Source organism: Herpailurus yagouaroundi, unplaced genomic scaffold (genome assembly GCF_014898765.1).
Source record: "Herpailurus yagouaroundi ecotype Mexico unplaced genomic scaffold, PumYag 566, whole genome shotgun sequence".
Lineage (NCBI taxonomy): Eukaryota > Metazoa > Chordata > Mammalia > Carnivora > Felidae > Herpailurus > Herpailurus yagouaroundi.
The window spans coordinates 1,516,797-1,530,369 of record NW_024412783.1 but is presented as its reverse complement, the minus strand read 5'-3'; the positions used below and the strand labels follow the sequence as shown (position 1 = coordinate 1,530,369).

The 13,573-nt window shown below is 38.9% G+C and overlaps 2 non-coding genes and 1 pseudogene across 2 annotated transcripts; 2 read left to right on the top strand and 1 right to left on the bottom strand.

Moving 5' to 3' along the window:
• Positions 1-9,380: 9,380 nt before the first annotated feature.
• Positions 9,381-10,325, bottom strand: LOC121023614 (homeobox protein NANOGP8-like; annotated as a pseudogene).
• A 2,269-nt stretch (positions 10,326-12,594) lies between these two features.
• Positions 12,595-12,700, top strand: TRNAL-CAA (transfer RNA leucine (anticodon CAA)). The gene is made up of 2 exons: positions 12,595-12,632; positions 12,655-12,700. It is a non-coding gene; the product is annotated as a tRNA-Leu (tRNA).
• A 266-nt stretch (positions 12,701-12,966) lies between these two features.
• Positions 12,967-13,038, top strand: TRNAE-CUC (transfer RNA glutamic acid (anticodon CUC)). Its single transcript has one exon. It is a non-coding gene; the product is annotated as a tRNA-Glu (tRNA).
• The last annotated feature ends 535 nt before the right edge of the window (positions 13,039-13,573 follow it).

Sequence of the window (13,573 nt, the reverse complement as noted above, 5' to 3'; positions counted from 1 at the left end):
TTTAAATACAAAAATCAAGTAAATCAGTATACTTTTTATTACCACCATACCTTGTCAATCATAAACAATGTCAGTGAAGAAACACTTCTCCCAGATAAAATATTTTGGTAGTCTAAGTTCTAAACATTGTAGAATTATAGTTGAATTAGTCTGTCAAGATCTTTATGCTTCAACTGGCAAATTTTTATTATTTATCCTTTCATAAACACTCTACATGGAAGTTAATTTGGAGAACTCCCATTAGCGTGTTGGTTCTGGACATAGGTCCACTCAACTACACATGCTCACTTCCAAAGTAGCTTCCCAACAGTTTGGTTTAATGTGAGTTCGCTTTGGGCACAGTGTCTCCTTGGCCTAAGGTACCACATATGCTTGTGTTAAATAGTGTATCTGAAATAAACCATAGCACAGTGACTGTAAAATGGAAAATCAACTTGAGTTAATCAATGTGTCATTTTACATAGCTACTTGCATCGAAGCTAACACGGTAAAACAACGTGTGAACTTCACAGTGTAACATATTTGTTTGGTAAGCACAGATTTTTGTTTATGCATGAAATATTTTACTGAATTTGAACTTTTTTTAAGTGGAAAAATCTAGAATAAATTAATCTAGAAAATAAAGCAGTTAAGTTGTATAATTTTTAGTCAAATGTAATCTTCTTTAAAGCCTTCTCTGGTCCTGCCCAGGCAATTCTAAAAGCTGTGTCTGTTTGTTACCTGGAAACATTTCAGCATCTCTCACGACTGCTATAGATTTTCCAGCATCTTGCTCTTGAACACCACCTGTCTTTCCCATTGATTTCTTCTGGTCCACAATGGACCCCACTGGGATCCCAGTCTGTCACCTTGTCACTGACCGACTCCGCCTCTGTCCTCCCATTGTTCCTTACCCAGCTTCCAGTCCAAGTTCCACCATCAGCATCACTTTCCTAGCATTCACCCTTATGTCCTTGCTCCCTCTTCCTGAGTCTCAATCACTTGGAAAGGAGCTTTTGCTACTGTCCCTACTGTACTGAGATGAAAATCTGAGGCCAGCACTTTTCTGGGCACAATGGCTTCTCCCTTCCTCATGCCTCCACACCAGCTATGTCCATCTTTTCTATCACCAGTTTTATCTCAACTTCAGGAGTTCTTAACCTGGGATTCCAGTGGATAGAATTTAGGGGCCCATGAGTTTGGCTGGGAAACAATTTATGTCTTTATTTCCACTAACCTCTAGCTGGAATTGAGCATCCCCTTCAATTAACAATAGAGACAACAAACCACACTAGTATTAACAAGACCTACAGTCACAAATAAAAATCATAAGTATTTTCTTTTTTAATTTTTTTTCAACGTTTATTTATTTTTGGAACAGAGAGAGACAGAGCATGAATGGGGGAGGGGCAGAGAGAGAGGGAGACACAGAATCAGAAACAGGCTCCAGTCTCCGAGCCATCAGCCCAGAGCCTGACGCGGGGCTCGAACTCACGGACCGCAAGATCGTGACCTGGCTGAAGTCGGACGCTTAACCGACTGCGCCACCCAGGCGCCCCATAAAAAATCATAAGTATTTTCATATCACATTACATTTGAAGATATTTCAGAATGTCATTTACACTTGTCACTAGTTCAAAATGGTACTGTATCTTGTTATTTACTGTGTTAATAAATAAGAACACACATTACTACATCACAAATTAATTTTAGTGTTTTGATAACAAAATTTCAAAATAGCATCCTTTGTAATTCTATGTATTTGTCATATGCATTTAAAAATATCATCAGTGAACTTAATGTATTAAAAGGCATGCATGACAAAACCCACAGCTGACAGCATAGTCAATGGAGAAAGACTGAAAGTTGTCCCTCTGCACTATTGTTATTCAATATTGTATGAAGAAGTTGTAGCCAAAGCAATTATGTAAGAAAAAGAAATAGAAAGCATCCAAGTTGGAAGGGAAGGAGTAACATTTTCTCTAGTTTCAAATGACATAATCATCCTATATGTAATAAAATCCCAAAGAATCCACCAAAAAACTACTAGAGCTAATAAGTAAGCTTAGCTCTAGTATATGATATGCTGACTATATGATCAAAACACAAAATTCAATTGTGTTTCTATATTTCAGCAATTCCATTTACAACAGAAAATAATTCAAGTTACAATAGCCCCAAAAGAATAAAATAAAATTTAGCCAAGAAGGTGAAAGACTTGTACATTGAAAACTATAAAGCATGACTGAAATAAATTAAAGACCTAAATAAATGGAAAGATATCCCATGTTCATAACTGAAACATTATTGTTAAGAGTCAGTACTACTCAAAGTAATGCACAGATGTACAGATTCAGTGTAATCTTTACAAAATTCCATTTTTTTTCAGAAATAGAAAAGCCAATACTTAAATGCATCTGGAACTAAAAGTGCCCTTAAATAACCAAAACAATCTTGAAGAAAAATAACAAAGTTGGAGGATTCATATATCCTGATTTCAAAACTTACTACAAAGCTACAAAGCCCTCAAAACAATGCATTACTGGCATAAAGATAGAAATATAGATCACTGTATAATTGAGAGTCCACTAACAAACCCAGGTATCCATCATCAATTGATGTTGAACAATGTGGAAAGAATAGGCTCTTTGACAAATGCTGTTAGGATATTACTGGATATCCACATGCAAAGAATGAAGTTGGACCCCTACCTCATACCACATATTAATGTTAACTCAAAATGGATCAACAACCTAAGATAAGAACTAAAGTCATAAAGTTACTAGGAGCAAATGGAAGTAAATTTTCATGACCTTGGATTTAGCAATGGATTCTTAAATATGATACCAAAAATATGAACAACAAAAGAAAAATATACACGTTACACTTAATCGAGGACATTATGAAGAAAGTGAATGGTCAATCTCCAGAATGGGAAAAAATATTTGCAAGTCATGTAGCTAATAAAGGTCTAGTATCCAGAATATATTAAGAACTCTTACAGCTCAATAATGAAAAGATCAACAGTCCAATTAAAAAAAAATAACAAAGGAATAGACATTTCTCCAAAGAAGATGTATAAATGGACACCAAGCAAATGAAAAAAAATATTAGTCTTTAGGGAAATGCAAATTAAAACCATAATGAAGCAGGACTTCACACCCACCAAGGTGGCTATAATAAAAAAAAAAAAAAAAAAAGGAAAATAGGAGAGACTGGAACCCCCATACATTTCTGGTGGGAATGTAGAATGGTTCAGTCATTGAGGAAAATAGATTGCTGCTTCCTCCAAAAACTAAACAGAATTACCAACGACCCAGAAATTCTCTTCCTAGGTATATACTCCAAAGAATTGAAAACAGATACTTGAGCACATGTACACTCATATTCATAGGAGTATTATTCACAATAATTAAAGTTACCTAAATATCCATCAATGGACAAGCTGTGCTATATCTATACAGTTGACCCTTGAACAACATGGATTTGAACTATGCAAGTCCACTAATATGTGGATTTTTAAAAATATTTTATTTTTATTTGTTTGTATTTATTTATTTATTTATTTATTTATTTATTTATTTATTTTCATTTTAGACAGAAAGAGTGAGCAGTGGCAGGGGGAAAAGGAGAGAGAGAGAAAGACATAGAGAGACAATCTTTTTTTTTTTTTTAAGTTTATTTATTTTGAGAAAGATATCCCCAAGAGGGGGAATCTTGAGCAGGATCCACATTCAGCATGGAGGCTGATGAGGGGCTCGATCCCATGACCCTGGGATCATGACCTGAACAGAAATCAAGAGTCAGATGCTCAACTGACTGAACAACCCAGGCACCCCATGTGGATTTCATATGGTACAGTACTGTAAATATATTTTCTTTTCCTTCTGATGTTCTTAATAACATCTGTTTCTCTAAATTACCTTATTGTAAGGATACAGTATATAATACATATAACATAAAAATCTGTTAATTGATTATGTTATCATTAAGGCTTTTGGAGCCACCTGGGTGGCTCAGTTTGTTAAGCATCTGACTGTTGGTTTTGGCACAGGTCATGATCTCATGGTTAGTGAGTTCAAGCCCGGCGTCAGGCTCTACACTGACAGTGTGGAGCCCGCTTGGGATTTCTCTCTTCTTCTCTCTCTCTGCCTTTCCCCTGCTTGAACTTTCTGTCTCTTAAAAAATAAATGAGTAAACATTAAAAAAATTTTTTTAAAGTAAGGCTTTCCATCAATGGTAGGGTATTAATAGTTACGTTTTCAGGAAGTCAAAAGCTATACAGGGATTTTCAAATGTGCATGGAGTCGCTGTCCGTAACCCCTACCGACATTATTCAATGTCAATTATGGCCAACTGTATTATTTGGCCATAAAAAGAACTAAATACTGATACATGTTACATTATGGATACACACTTAGTGCGTGTTAAGTGAAAGAAGTCACACACAGAAAAAAATCATATATGGTAGGACTTCATTTTTTTAAGTTTATTTATTTATTTTGAGAGAGAGAACACATACATACACATGAACTGGGGAGAGGCAGAGAGAGAAGGAGACAGAGAATCCCAAGCAGGCTCCCCACCGACAGCACAGAGCCCAATGCAGGGCTTGAACTCATGAACTGCAAAATCATGACCTAAGCCGAAATCAAGAGTTGGATGCTTAACTAACTGAGCCACCTAGGCACTCCTATGTGACTTCATTTATATGAAATACTCATCTTAACTCCATTCTGATTTGCAAATATTGAACCAGACTTGAAGCCCAGGAATAAATCCCACTTGATTGTGGTGAATGATTCTTTTAATGTACTGTTGGATTCCATTTGCTACTATTTTGTTGAGAATTTTTGCATCCATGTTCATCAGGGATATTGGTCTGTAGTCTTCTTTTTTAGTGTTGTCTTTATCTGGTTTTGGTATCAGGGTAATGCTGGCCTCATAGGATGAATTTGGAAGTTTTCCTTCCTTTTCTATTTTTTGGAACAGTTTGAGAAGAATAGATATTAACTTTTCTTTCAATGATTGGTAGAATTTGCCTGTGAAGTTATCTGGCCCTGTACCTTTGTTGGGAGATTTTGATAACTGACTCAATTTATTTGCTTGTTATAGAACAGTTCAAATTTTCCATTTTTTCCTGTTTCAGTTTTGGTAGTATATATGTTTCTAGGAATTAATCCATTTGTTCTAGGTTGTCCAATTTGTTTCCATGTAGTTGTTGATAATATTCTCTTATAATTGTTTGTATTTCTTTTTTTTAAGTGTTGTTTAAAATCTTTTTTTTTTAAGTGTATTTATTTATTTTGAGAGAGAGAGAGAGAGAGCATGAGCAAGGAAGGCAGAAGGAGAGAGAGGATCCCAAGCAGGCTCCAACGTTGTCAGTGTGGAGCCCAACATGGAGCTTGATCCTATGAACTGTGAGATCATGATCTGAGTCGAAATCAAGAGTCAGGAGCCTAACCAGTCAAGTCACCCAGGAGCCCCTAATTCTTTGTATTTCTACGGTGTTGTCTGTTATTTCTCTCTCTCATTTGTGATTTGAGTTCTTTATCTTTATTTCTCAATAGGTCTGGCTAGATGTTTATTGATTTTATTGATTTTATTGATTTTATCAAAGAACCAGCTCCTGGTTTCATTGGTCTGTTCTATTTTTTTTCTATATCATTTGTGCTATAATATTTATTATTTCCTCCATTCTGCTGGTTTTAGGTTTTGTTTGTTATCCTTTTTTTAGCTCCTTTAGGTGTAAGGTTAGGTTGTTTACTTGAGATTTTTCTTGCTTCTTGAGGTAGGCCTGTATTGTTATATACTTCTTCTTAGAACCTCTTTTGCTACATCTCAAAGGATTTGGACCTTTGTGTTTTCATTTTCATTTATTTTCATGTGCTTATTTTTTCCCTTTGATTTCCTGTTTGACTCATTCATTGTTTAGTAGCACGTTATTTAACCTCTATATATTTGTAGTCCTCCCATATTTTTTTCTTGTGATTTCTAGTTTCATAACATTGTGGTCAGAAAAGATGCATCGTATGAATTTACTCTTTTTGAATTGTTGAGGCTTTTTTTGTGTGCTAATTTGTGATCTATTCTCTGCACTCACTTGAAAAGAATGTGTATTCTGCTCTTTTAGGATGAAATGTTCCTGTATTTATGGTGGGGGACAGGGAAGGAAAATGGCACCTGCCATCTTCCTTGTTTTCAGAGATGTCCCCTAACATACTCCAAAGTCAGTATGAACAGATCTGTCTCCTGTTGCCCCCAGGCATTGTGTGAACTACCTTTTTTATGTTGCCTTACATACAGACTGTGTCCCTTTAAGGGCAGAAACCCAGCTATCACTCAAGATCCCAGCTTGCCCAGTACTGATCCAGTGGATTTTTAAAGCTCCAGGCTCCAAGTCTCACTGGTTTTACAAACTCACATATATCAGCCCCTCTGGCTTTTAAAGCCAAATATTATGGAGATTAGTCTTATTCATGTGAGCTTCCTGGTGCAAGGGCCTATTTCTGTGCTTACTCCATGTGTTCAACTCCCTCCTTCCTGGGAGCAGCCTCCCTCCACCTTTCTGACTTCCCTAACTTGTCACATGCAACTTCTTCTCTGTATGTGGAGGTTTTCTGTCAGTCTCTGGTTTATTGACTTGGATGTGGATGATATCTAGTTGTAAATGTGGGATGGGGTGAGCTCAGGATCCTCCTACTCTGCCATCTTCCCAAGCTCCCAATTTGTAACTCTTTATATTAAAACATATATAATCCTGCCCCAAATGTTCTTTCCCTAGAAGACTCTCTTCTTTTTGAAGATTATGTACCCTGAGCAGGTGTCCTAACTTGAGTTCAAATAAAATCCTCTTCCTTTTTAAAGAAATTCTACAAGGTTTGTTTCATTTTGTGTTGAAAAACTCAACAAATCCTGTTACTGTCACCTTCAAAATGTATCCAGAATTCAATTCTCACTACTTGGCTTGCTGCCATACAGTTTAGTCAAAGGGGCTTGCAGTAGCCCCTCAACTGCTCTCTCTGCTTCACTCTTGCACTCTAAAGTCTACTCCCCATACAATAGCCAGGACATCCTTGCAAAGCAGCCAATATCTTACCACAACTTAGCTCAAAATTGTCCTCTTCACTCAGGATCATTTCACAAGTTGGCATCAGTCCCTGTCACTCAGTTCCACCCATATTGGTTTTTTTGCTTTCCTTGCTGGTATTTGTATTTTCTCTTCCCTCTCCCTGAAACCCTCTACCCCCACATATTTTATCTGGTCGCTCACCAACTCTCTTCAAACTTCTGCTCAAAAGGCACATCCTGAGAGAGTCCTTCCTCATCACCTGCATCTCTCTCTACCTTTCTTTCTCTGCTTTATTTTTTGTCACAGTACTTATCCCTCCCAACATATAATAATTTTGTTTATTCTAGGTCTTTCTCTACTGGAATGTAAGTTTCTTAAGAACAGATACTTTGTTTTCTTCTTAGATGCTTCTCCAGTCTTGCCCTCCAGGGTCTTAGGTAGAGCAGGGCTTTATCCGGGCATGGCAGTGGGAATGAAGGCAGATCAAGCATGTTGAGGAACAGGCAGCTAGCTCACTGGGGCATATGGGAGACTATCAGGTAGAACCAAGCTGGCCAAAAGTTCATGAAGGCCAAGTAGGTCACCAGATGAGTTGGATATTATCATCAGCATTACAGAAAACACCAATCCTTGTCTCCCAATGCTCATGTCCTCCCTTCAGACAGGGGTTCAATGTAATAAGAAATGATTACCAAAGTTGGAAATAGACAACAGAGATTACTAGTGACACAGACTTCCCTTGACTAAACTTTAGTTAGGCTCTTCTTGTCACTGGCCTGACCCCCTGAACTCAGGAAATTTTTAGTAGAAGCTTCTGTTTAACTGTCATTCTTCCTTTTTTTTTTTTTTAAACTGTTAATCTTCCTTTAAGAAAATAAACTCCTAGGGGTGCCTGCGTGGCTCAGGTCATGATCTCATGGCATATGAGTTTGAGCCCTGCATAGGGCTCTGTGCTGACAGCTCAGAGCCTTGAGCCTGCTTCAGATTCTGTGTTTCCTCCTTTCCTTCTCCGCTCATGCTCTCTCACTCTCTCTCAAGAATAAATAAACATTAAAAAAAAAATTAAAAAAATGGAAACTAAACTCCTAGAAGCTTCTGTCTAGCTGTTGGTTTTACCATTTGGAAACAAATTAATAGACTGCTGGAATAGAAAAACAAACATTTGAGGGAGAGCCTGGCCAGATGAATCAGAAAGTGCCAGAGGTGACCAATTGTTACTTCAGCCTCATTATAATGTTAAAATCCCTTTATGAATATGAATATGATATAAATAAAATCTCCTTATGAATATTCATCCCAAGCCCTAAAGGAACCCTAAAGTTTCCCTTGTTTGGGGGAGATACAGCTTTGGAAATTATTCTCTGATCTCCTTATTTGTACAAATATAGATGACCTTGTGAGGCAACTCCACCTGGTGGTGGTCTGTTCTATAACTCACTGAGAAGCAGGTCCACTTTGGTTCAGTAACCCTCTTTTCAACTAAGCCTCCACCATGGGCTCCCATGTCCATCCTTGCAGAGTATAATTTTTTTGTTTTTTAAGCAAAGTGGGTATTTTGTATATTTGTACTTAAACCTATAAACCAACCAGCCAAACTGGTACTATTATCATGATACATTAAAATGCAAAATATCTTTCTACAAATACTAGAATAATGAACAAATTAAGAGTTGTAGTAAAACAGCACAAGGGGCAGAGGAAATCATTGAAGCGTATTACAGCTTAACCCTTCACTGTAACAACTGAGGTTATTAAAAATAAAACCTCTCAATCTCAGAAAATACAAATAATCCTTTATCACACAGCTCTGCATTTCTAGTTTCTATTCTTTAAAACATTTTTTTAATGTTTATTTATTTTTGACAGAGAGAGACAGAGCATGAGCAGGGGAGGGGCAGAGAGAGAGGGAGACACAGAATACAAGGCAGGCTCCAGGCTCCGAGCTGTTGGCACAGAGCCTGACACAGGGCTTGAACTCACAGATCATAAGATCATGACCTGAGCCAAAGTCGGACACGCAACCAACTGAACCACCCAGGCATCCCAACTATTTTCTATTCTTGAGGTTAGATTCTAGAGCCTAATATACCCAAACTAGTATTATATCTAGGTATCTACAGACAGAAACATCTTTTATCATGTCTGTAGCAGCCAATGCTACTGAAATCTTTTTAATTAGAGTCCAATCATACCTCCTCAATTGACACAATAAACATAAAGAAAAACAGAATATCAAGGCAGAGTTATAGGACTCTAAAAGACAAGTCCTAGGAAAAGTAATGCAGCCACTGCCCAAAGTGAGAATGAATAATATACTCATCGTCACACATTTTCAGGATGTATATTCACAGAGTAATTTGGGAATAAATCCATTATTTCCTGGATACTAGAATGCTTAGAAGTTTGATTTTTTACACTTTTTTTCCCCATTAGAAAGAATTTTGCTGGAAATGGATCTGGGGCTGCAGGGATTCCTCTTCACAGTTTGGAGCCGATGGTTATTCCAGGTTCCAGGTTGTTCCTAGTTGTTCCGACTGTTCCAGGAATGGTTGCTCCAAGACTGGCTGTTCCAGGTCTGGTTTCTCCATTTTGGAAGATTTCCAAAAGTGTTCATCAGGTATCCCCAGTGATAGGAATAGAAGCCTGTATATTCTGTAGTTGCTGAGCTGTTCTGAGTCACACTGTTGCTATTCTTTGGACAGTTGTTTTTCTGCCATCTCATACATTTCATTCTCTGGTTCTGGAACCAGGTCTTAAACTGCTTATAGCTAAGTTTCAGAATGTTGGCAAGTTCTTGCATCTGCTAGAGACTGAGGTATTTCTGTCTCTGAAATCTATCATTGAGTACATATAGCTGGGTCTGAGAGAACACTGTTTTGATCTTCTGTTTCTTGCCCTGGACCGTATCTTCCTTCTTCATTGTCCTCTCCTCTATGGAAGCAGGTAGTAGTTTTAGTCTGGGACCGGTGAAAGAATTGGGGCTGTCCTGAATAAGCAGATCCATGGAGGAAGGAAGATGAGAGATAGTCTCCATGTGAGGTGTCTCAACAGATGACATTTGCAAGGATGAATTAATTTTCTTCAGGTCCATAAATCTCAGGCGTTGGAGAAGAGTCCCTAGAATTGGTGCTTTGGGACAAGATGGGCATTGGGGCTGAGCTGGATCCACACTCCTGTTGCAAGGCCATTGTAACGCAAAAGGTAGCTGCCTGGTAGTCCAGACTGGGTGGGGAACAGGAAAACTGGAGCCACAGAACCTTAGTTTGTCCACAGCTGAAGATTCTAATTTTAATAATCTTGTTAGGTCAGTTTATCAAGAATCCCGCACCCTGGTATCTGATCACCCTCCATATCTAATCAAGTTCCTCATCCCCCCATCCTCCAGGTGATATCTCATGATTGGCCTGCCTTCAGCAGACATCCTGTTAGGTCAGTATAGTAAAAACCTCTGTACTCTTGTCTCTTCTCAATCATTTTCCATCCACTGACTCTCATTCTACTCCTTGACTCAAATCCTTGCTTGTCCTTGCTGTATTTAGAATTGAGCCCAGTTCTATATGAAGTTTCATATCCTCTACTGTAATAGTTCCTGAATAAAATCTGTTTTGACTGCTTTACTGTCCAACTCTTGTACTTTTAGATGCTAGGTGTACTCATAGTGGAGTGCTTAGCATTGGTTAGCAGACCTTTGGGGGAATAATTGATTCCATGGGCACCTTTGATTGACTTGGCTATTTTATAAATCTGCAGGTGAAAACTGATAGCAATGCAAATGGTTTCTTTCTGAGATCAAGGCCAGAGATTCCTGTTTATATCAATACAAATAAAATTTGTCAAGAGATACCTCTGATTTTTCTCTAGTAAAAAAAAAAAAAAAAAAGAATTACCCCAAAGTAAAAATCATATCTTTAAACCTCACAGTTTATTACCTATCCTTAGGATATTAACCTGCCTGCCATCTGTTAGCAGTCTTTTCTCAACATTCCTTTGGTTGACTGATTATTTTTAAAACTCTTCAAAATCTCCTTTGAATTGGTTATAACATCATTTGCAGTTCCTCATTAATGAACTGAATAAAATTTTGACACGTGTGCAGTCAGTTTTCCAGGGCAGGGCTTTTCCGTGTTTGTTTATTGCTATATTTTCAGTGGACCCTCAATAAAGTCTCAGCGAATGAATGGATGAGTGAATGGTATATAGTCTGGAGCAGAGGAGTTGGGCTTTCCCTTTGGTTGCTAAAACACACTAGCTGTCTTTGCACTGTTTTGTTAATTGCCCACCTAAATTCTTTTTCTACTAGGTCTTACTTGAACTTCCCTGTTTGTCTCTTCATTGTCCACTTTTAGCAAGATTCCTGCTAAATAAGTTTAGCCAGAATCTCTCATCCTTGATATTGATTATCCTGGATATCTAATGCGGTTCCTCATCCTCTACTATCCCCAATGTGAGATCTTATCATTCTGGCCTTCCTTCAGCGAGAATCTTGTCAGGCCATTTCAGATAGAATTCCCCCCTTAACTTTGATGATATTTTCTCCTACTAATTTTCTATCCACTGATCCCCACCTGGTTCCTTAGCTATAAAATTCACTTTTCTTTGTTGTAGTCTGAATTGAGTCCCATCTCTCTCCCACCCACTGCAAGACCCCATGGCAGCAGTACCTGCACCTATCATGATAATGGCCCTTAAGGTCTTCTTGGGGTTCCTGGGTGGCTCAGTTGGTTAAGCATCTGAGTTCAGCTCAGATCATGATCCTGTAGTTGGTGAGTTGGGAGCTCTGCGTCGGGCTCTGTGCTTACAACTCAGACTGGAGACTCTTCAGATTCTGTCTCTCTCTGCCCCTCCCTTGTTTGCACTCTGGCTCTCTCTCTCTCAAACGTAAATAAACATTAAAAAAAAAAAGTCTTCCTTACAGTACTTTAACAATATATATATATATATATATATATATATATATATATATTCTTTAATAGAATGATCTTTTTCTTTAACACTGTTTCTCCTTTATCTCTAACCATGGCTGTGCGACTTGGCGGAGGAGGAGGAGTGATCTTGAAGGATGGGTTTGGCAGGGACAGTAGGGCAGAAATACCTAATAATAAAAACAACAGCATCAGCAATCACTTGCCACTTACTCTTTGGCAAGTATATTTCCACGTGCTTTCCATGTATTAACTAGCAAGAGTTTCACCAACGAAGGGCAGGGATGAGTGGCAGGTCGCCGTGGTGGGCAGCAGCCTGGCTCATGCTCTTTGCCTTTGCTACTAGTTTCCTGCCTTTGCTGAGTAGGACGCCTGCGCAGTGGTCACGAACCCCTCTAGTTTTCTAGTGAGATTGCATTTGCCCCTGGTTCGACTGGTTCGATTCCCTGCCGAGGAGATGGAGGTTAGACATTCCCAGGTGCAAAACAGACCAGGCATTGTTCAGAATTCCAGGCAAGCGGCAGGCAGGAAGATTGTCTGCAGCCTGGGTGTTGGGGGGCGGGGCAGCGCCGCAGGCCCAGACAGGAAGTGGACTCTACATGGGCAACGATCTCTCCGGGTGTCAGGATGGCCGAGTGGTCTAAGGCGCCAGACTCAAGGTGCTCACCTTCCCTGCGGGCGTTCTGGTCTCTGAATAGAGGCGTGGGTTCGAATCCCACTTCTGACACATGCGTTTTGTTTCCTTCCTTAAAGGACCCCAACACCTTCCCAGTGACTGCTGGAGGTTTCTTTTCTGAGAAAGCAGTAGTACTCTGACTCTCACATCGCCGCTGTCCTCCTCCGGTTTTCCGGATCTGTGGTGGCGGAAGCGCTGCTATTAGGCGAGGGAAAAAGTTTAATCGCTTGAAAAGTATCCAATCATACTGATGCTCTCAACTTACGTCATACATCACATATTTAGTATAGCCCATTGCAAACGCTGCTGTTAGGCGTTCCCTGGTGGTCTAGTGGTTAGGATTCGGCGCTCTCACCGCCGCGGCCCGGGTTCGATTCCCGGTCAGGGAAAGGTCTTTTTTTTCTTTCCACTTCAAAACTTCGCTGTATACCAGGTGACTCTTTTGGCCAAAAGTCATTATGAGAAGTGAAAGTTACTACGGTTAATGAGCGAAGACTGTGTCTGGCATTGTTCTCCTATACTTAGAGATGCAGGTAGCAATAAATGATACCGCCATATTCCTAGGGTTAAAAAGTCCCTCTAGCTGTCCAAAAGGCCTTTAGAACAGTACATGTAACATAGAGGAGCTGTTCAGGAGGCTGTTAGCTCCTCACAACAACTCAGGCAACTGTTGCTATGGAAGAAAGTCTGGTAATTCTCTCCAACCTGTTCCAACATCTTTTAATTTTGAAAATATGGTGAATAATTAAAATAATGAGACAATAAACACCGGTGTTCTATGTAAATACATTAGTTAATATTTTGCTGCATTCTTTTTTTTCTCTATTGCATCCCCAGCCTTCCGACCGTGTGAAAGTTGTAGACATCATTAGGCTATTCAAAGTCACACCTAAGAAAGTCAATATTAACATATCATCATATGCC